Source organism: Centroberyx gerrardi, chromosome 4 (assembly GCF_048128805.1).
Source record: "Centroberyx gerrardi isolate f3 chromosome 4, fCenGer3.hap1.cur.20231027, whole genome shotgun sequence".
NCBI lineage: Eukaryota > Metazoa > Chordata > Actinopteri > Beryciformes > Berycidae > Centroberyx > Centroberyx gerrardi.
The window spans coordinates 23,007,703-23,014,837 of NC_136000.1; positions in this window are offsets into that span (position 1 = coordinate 23,007,703).

Here is a 7,135-nt window from a genome sequence, read left to right on the forward strand (position 1 = left end):
GTTAAGTTTGCGATGAGCTGCGGGCCGGCTAAAAAAAGGGGGGCATGGAGCTGTGACACTGCCCTGCCAGCGCTGGTAGGGCCCAGAACTGTCTCTGCTGCCCCACGAGTCAGATTACACAAAAAATATCTCTGGCCTGACTGCAGCTGAATGGTGCGAGAGCTTTGGAGTATTGTCGCCCTGTCACTGGTTTGTAGACCTTCTCTCTCTCTCTCTCTCTCTCTCTCTCTGAGTAAAACTGCTCTCTCTGCTATCTCTCTCTCGCTGTCTCCATTGCCTCAAAGTTCCCAGATCCTGCTGCTGTGTGCAGGTCCCACAGAGGCCTACCGCTCTAGTTGGGATCATGTCAATAACGGCTTCTGAAAGGCTTGTGCCCCATTCTAGAAAATTTGTTTACTTCCCCTCAGAGAGCCAGTGATCCTCTTTAAGTCCACCTGGTTGCTTGCATCTACAAAATAGTATCAGATCTTCAAAGACAAGATGCACACCTGCAAAGAAGAAAGCAGTTGACAGAAGCCGGACAAAGACAAATCTTAGAGAAGAAGAACATCTGATGTTGTTTACTGATACTGTCCAGCAGTTCATCCCTGTGCGCTTACCGCTGATGTAAATGTAGTGAATTTCAGCATTTCCATAATTTTGCATAATGTTACATAATGCCCCCACTGAATGAAAGAGCAAAGAATGTCGGGCCAACTAATGTGTAATGGCATTGAGATGTAAAACTCAACTGATAATCGACTGGCAAAGTTGGAAAACATATGTCAGAGTGAACAGAGTGATTATCTGGGGATAGATGTTACAGTACAGGAGAGATCGCACTATTATAAAGTAAAGTTCAGTATAGTGGTTCTCTGGTTTCTAATGATGGGAAAGAGTTGCTTAGAATTCACAAACGTCGACTGAACTGTCCTTGGCAGCGGGGAATATGTGAATACATAATCAGAAGGTTTTTTTTATTTATTATTTTTATCTTTACATCAAGTCTCTCCTGTGGAGTGACAGAAGGACATGAGGTCCCCCAGGTCGTGCCTGCCTTGTGTCTACCAGACGGACATGAAGGCTCAATGAGATTGATCTGTGTTTTTGAGACTGGATAGCAGCCTGGTCCCACACTGTGTCCAAAGGCGTAATTGGGAAGAGTTAGATGCTAGATGGCTAGACACAATAAAGGTTGATTCTAACCCAACGCACCGATTCACTAGAAACCCTCTGTCGTTTTCAAAACTTTTTTCTTTTTTTTTCACCTTTCAAATGCCATAAACAATGCAGCTTTTCTCCGTCTCTGAACATTTCCTCAGATCTCTGAATGGTCTGAATAGTTTTTAGTTTAATTGCATTTTATGTGATCATCACAGCACTGTGCGTCTCGCACAAACGGACTTCAGCACACAATCCAGTCTCCCTCAGATAGGAATAATGAGGGACATTTAAATACGGTAGACTTTAAAATGCGAGCTCTGAAGTTTTAAAAGAAGAACAAATGGTATGAAGCGTAGCCTTCAGCGGTATTAGTCATGCTGTTTTGACACGACTGCATATGTCAAAACAGCATGACAAAAAAAAAAAAAAGACTAGCTGCGATTGAGTTAAAAAGAGACTGAGCTTTACTTGGGGAAACAGAAGACAGATTGAGAGCAGATAGCTGCTGAAACATTCTGCGAGGCACCTACGCTAACAAGCTGAGCCATGTTACGTGGGGACAAACTAAACTGTCTCATCAAAACCAAAGCTTTCCCAATTTGGGTTAATGAAATGGGTTTCTGCCGGGGATGAGGAAACAAATGTGAAATGCTGTAAAAAAAAAAAAAAAACAACCAGGGAGGGGAAAAAAAAAAGTATTCACCGTTGATTCTATTCACTTTATTTCAGTACATGTTACTAATACAAAATAATCTGTACAAAGGCTAAAATAGGTCATATTTTTGCATAGAAGGAACAGTGATGTAAAAGAAAAGCCAGGATGGAATGGCACAATAAACTCCACTCACTATCACACAGGGGGCCTGATAACAATTAGGGGAACCAAGGGATAAAGCTCAGTACAAAAATACTCTGCTGCGCACACCATGCTGTAGAAATACTCGACAAATTGGCCGACGTTAGCACTTTCATCATCTCTCCTTTCTCTCCATGAAGCCTCTGTTCAGTTGGCCGACGACTTATTAGTTGATCTCGGCGTCTGAGGCCGGCGCTCCCTCAGGTTTTGTTATCTTAAAAAAAAAAAAGAGGCCATTTTGAAGGGGGGAGACGCCACTCTCTCTTTCATATAGCGCACCATGGGAACTGCCGTGACACCGTTTTCACTTTGCTCTTCATGCCAAGTCCTCTCTTCCAAAACCCCCTCCCCCCCCCCACCACCCAAAAAATGATTTCACAAGCCATTCAGCTTCAAACACTATTTAAATACCGTCTATATAGTTGACAGTGACAAGAAAAAAGGGAATACATCAAGAGCGTCAAGTCATAAAAGACATGAAAGGCAATGAGCGTACGGTATCGTGGGATTTTTGTGACACTCTTTTCCTTTATTTAAAAAATAGTTATGTTTTTTTTTTTTTTTTTTTTTTGAGAATGAAGAGAATGTAGTGCACCACCTAGTATAGATATTCAGAGTGCTTTTACATGTAGCAAAAAGAAAAGAACTCCACAGGACGAGGCGTACAGGTATCAGATAGTGGCACCCAGCAGAACACAACATCAAACACACCATGTCAAGAGCGTACATTTCCACTGCTCAGATTCAGCTTTGGGACCGGGGGGAAGGATTAGGAGGAGATTATTGAAAAAATATGTCAAAGGTGGTTAAAGAAAAAAAAAGATATATAAAAAAAAAAAGAAAAGAAAAACAGCTGCTATGTCTCAAAATTCCTCACAGCGGACAAAACCCAATTACTGCGTGTGCGTTCTTCCTTTTCCATCTCAGTGGCTTACTGGTGCTTCCATGGATGAGAGGGAATATTTTATACTCCCCCCCCCCCCCCAAAAAAAAAAAACAAACTTATATGAAAAATGCGTCTTTCACGACAAGATGCAAATACTGTAAAATAACATATGAGAAGCGTACTAACAGAAAAAAAGAGAGAAAAAACACAATTTACATATAATTTACACTGCTCCTGAACTTAAAAAGTACAAATGCAAACAGGAAAAATGATCAAACGGATGAAAGGATGGATAAAATGGGGTGTGGGGGGGGGGGGGTGGTAGGAGTCACACCTGGAGATGAAAGAAACATGACTTCCACAAATGTACATACACAGTCAAAAGAGCATGGGCTGATGGGTAATTTGAAAAATTAGAAGACACCAATTAAGTTAACGTTAATGCAAATGTAAGTAGGCAGAGGTACAGTTCAACAGTAAATCACATCAGCTGTAAAGTGAGTATATTTACATCCGGGTGCTAAAGGTACAGGAGTGATATAGTGAGATGATGGTGTCATCTAATAGATCACACTCTAGAAGATGAGCAGTTGGCATTTACATAATGGGCCTTACACTGGCAGTTTCAAAAGACATACTGCAGCTAATACTAGCACATCCTAATTTAATTAAAAACCCCATTTGAATATAGAGAAGCGCGGCGACAAGCGTGCAGTATGTCTTTTGTGGGCTTCACCCGACGCTGTATGCCAAATTTCCCCCTCTCTCTCTCAATTCTGACTAAATTACTTTTAACTGCCTGTGGCAATGTTAAGACAGAAAGGCATTTTTGCACCTTGTAGAGGAACATCGTGGAGACTAATCCCCTCGGAAACAAACGCTTAATGGTGTCATGTCCTCACAATGAGTGACATTGAGCCTCTGTCGTGTGACACGGAGCCGGGGCGAAAAAACATCCCAAAACAAAAAAACAACAGCATATCGTATAAAAACAAACAATGACACAATGACGACAAAATGTACAAAAATAACATCATTAATCAGCTTTCGGTAAAGCGGTAGGCGTTCATCCCTGCGTTCTAATAACGCCGCGGAACAACATTGCCTTTGATAACACAATGGGAACTAATTGACACTGGGAGAGAGGCTGAAAGTGAAGTGAAGCCTTATAACGCAGAGCGAGAAAGAACAGTGTCAGAATGGCATCAGCGCAATCCCCTCAGATCAGCGAGGGCAAAGGCGGTGTGAGTTTCTGAAGTATGACATCAGATTTGTAGACAGACATGAGTTTTGCTTTTCTTTTTTCTCCCCCTGTTCTTCCACATTCTCGTATTTCGCTTTGAAATCGGGCCGCTCTGCGTTCAGTCGCGTCTCCACCCACCACTGCTGGCAACGCCAGACGCGGCCACACAACAAAAAATGTTTATCCACCTCAAATCACATGGGTTTCTTGTGCAACTATTGCCTGCAGTAAGGTGACAGCGCAGCCTGATTTACAGTATTGTTTATGGGTAACGCAGGTAAAGCGATCTTTCTCCTGCCCTTGCTCTCTCCCTCACCGGGGGGTGGGGGGTGGGGGGTGGGGGGGGGGGGAGAACAAGTCATGGGGGTTTTTTATACAGAAAAGTCTCCAAAGAGCACGACTGTATTTCTGCGGTGTCAGTGCTGCCAGGTACGCGGCGCCCGGCTCTCCGCTGACTGAGGCAGTAAATAGGGGGATGTGTCGGGAGTTTGCGGAGGCAGCCGAGCGGAGGAGATCTGACCGCTCATGCCTGCGCATATCAGCAGCTGTCATGTCCACCCCCCCCCCCAACACCCCCTCCCCCACCAACAGGGCCACTGCACATCAGAGCCCAAAATCTGTTGCTTTCTGATGCACACACCCCCCCCCCCTTCCACCTTCCCCAAATGGGCTCGGAGAAGAAGTCATTATAAAGGGAATAAAGACAAGGGGGGGGGGGGGGGGGGGGGGGGGGGATGCTAAGAATGACTTCAGGTGATTCTCGGAGGCTTGCAGGCTGCCAGAGTGAAAGAATGCAAATTACTTTCAAAGTCATGCTTGGTTAATTTTCGTCGTTGACTTCCCTCTTATGTCGCCCGTTCGCCCGTGTAGCAGCAGTGTGCCGTGTCTGAGCTCTTAGGCTTCATCCACAGCAACGTCTCATCCCGTTTATGATAATCAGAACAGAGCCACTTCTGGTCCCAATGATTACTCGACCCAGTTTCCAACATAGCAGTAAACAACTGGACAGTTTTGACCAGTTACCTGTCTCTCTCTCATGTTGAGCTAGTCCATTATACCTACACCTCTCTCTCTCTCACACACACACACATACACACACGCATGAACATACACATATAGAAGTGGGCCGCCAAGAGCAGAAAATGCCGTTGGAAAGCGCGATGCACCGCAAAAATAGAAAGGCAGTTTTATCAAAGTCGCCAGACCAGATGCACAGTGTTCTCACTGTTATGGAGCCATGCTGACATTCAGGCCTCCTGCAGAGAATCAGTGGTAAACACACATAAACAGACGTGTCCTACATGGCGCGCTGCCATACCTATCTGTCTCGGCTTTGATCTGCCTACCCCCCCCCCCCCTCCTTCCTCTGTGACTGCAACAGAAGGAGGCGTATAGAAATCGGAGAAGTCGCAAAAAAACCCAAAAAAAAAAACAAAACTAGAGGTATAGACGCGTGACGACCGCGATGAGCAGGAATGTCAGCAGAGAGATGCTCGTTGCTTTCTGACACGTGGGAGGGAAATTGGGAGGAAAAAGAAAGATGGAGGCAAGAGGGAGTTGAGGGCCAGCGGGGAGAGAGAGAGAGAGAGAGAGAGAGAGAGAGAGAGAGAGAGAGAGAGAGAGAGAGAGGGAGGAGGAATGGGGAGAGCAGAACAGATGGATGAAGAAATCAAGAGTAAAGAAGTGAAAGGCTCTTGCAATATAGGCTTCGCTCACACAACTGATGGCAGCAGTGACGCCCGGAGACATCGTGTCTGCTCTGTTCTTGCTCCCCCCCGCCCTCCCCTCCGCTCTTGCTTCTCTGTGTTTCTATGTGCTGTTTTTCTCTGCAGCTCGGACACACACACACACACATACACACACGCACACTTCAGTCTCTCAAAGGGGGAACTACATCACCTAGATCTCTTCACTCGACAGTCCTGGTGGGGCTCTAATGAACAGCCATTTTGCACCATTTGTATTGTGTCACAGGGAATGGGACTACTGCTGCAGTGTGACAGTACAGTAGCTTTGTGTGTGTGTGTGTGTTCACATGCATACAGTATGTGTGCACTAGAATAGAGATCAATTATTTTGAGAACACTGCAAGGATGTATGGCTGCCCTATGATTCACAAAAATCCACCAATCATTCCTTCACCACCTTCACACTCACATTCCCAACATCTCTATCCCTGACTGACAAACATATGAATCGTGGGTTACATCAAACACTACCTCGACACTTTTATGCCCCCTCCGCAGCAACGTCACGTTGAATCCACCCCCCCCACACACACACACACACACACACACGGCGTGTCTGAGAGCTCATTGCACTGATCTGTTCAACACTTACATTCCACAGGAGCGTCAATGACACACTTAGAAAAACAAAAGGAAAAAAAAATGGAGATATCTGACATTTCAACGACAAAGGTAAAATCCGTGGAGTAGAAAACTAGCATGCCATGTTGGAACTTTTTTTTCGTCATTTACAAGGGAAAGGGGGGGACTTAACATTAATCAACATGAGGGAAAAAAAAGAAAAAGAAAAAAAAAAGGAAACTCCACGAGAGTATTAACTGTAAATATCAGTTTCATATCTTCTCTTTGCCTTGGAGGGGGGTGAGGTGGTGGTGGGGGGGTGGGGGAGGGGGGTATGGGCATTAGTAAAGCGTTCATTGTCTCAGAATCCTTCCTTCCAGCAAGTTGTTAGTCCAAGCAAAAAATATAGAAAATGTACTAAAGAGGAGCGACAACCAATGGGAGTTTCTTTCCTTGCCAAAAGTAGATGTCCTTTCTCTTTCCAGTTGTGTTACTCTTTGGCAAAATGGATGGTGAGAGAGCAGAGAGAGCAGAACAGAGTGGGGACCACAGCTGGAAACTGTACAGAAGGTCTGGGAGGGGGGGGGGTGGGCAAGGGATGCTCTAAGGGGTCAAAAAGGGAGGGGAAGCAGGGGTGTTTATCCAGAGTCTATCCCATCAGGCAGTGGGGCTCCTCTCCATGTGTGCCTTCCCCGAGG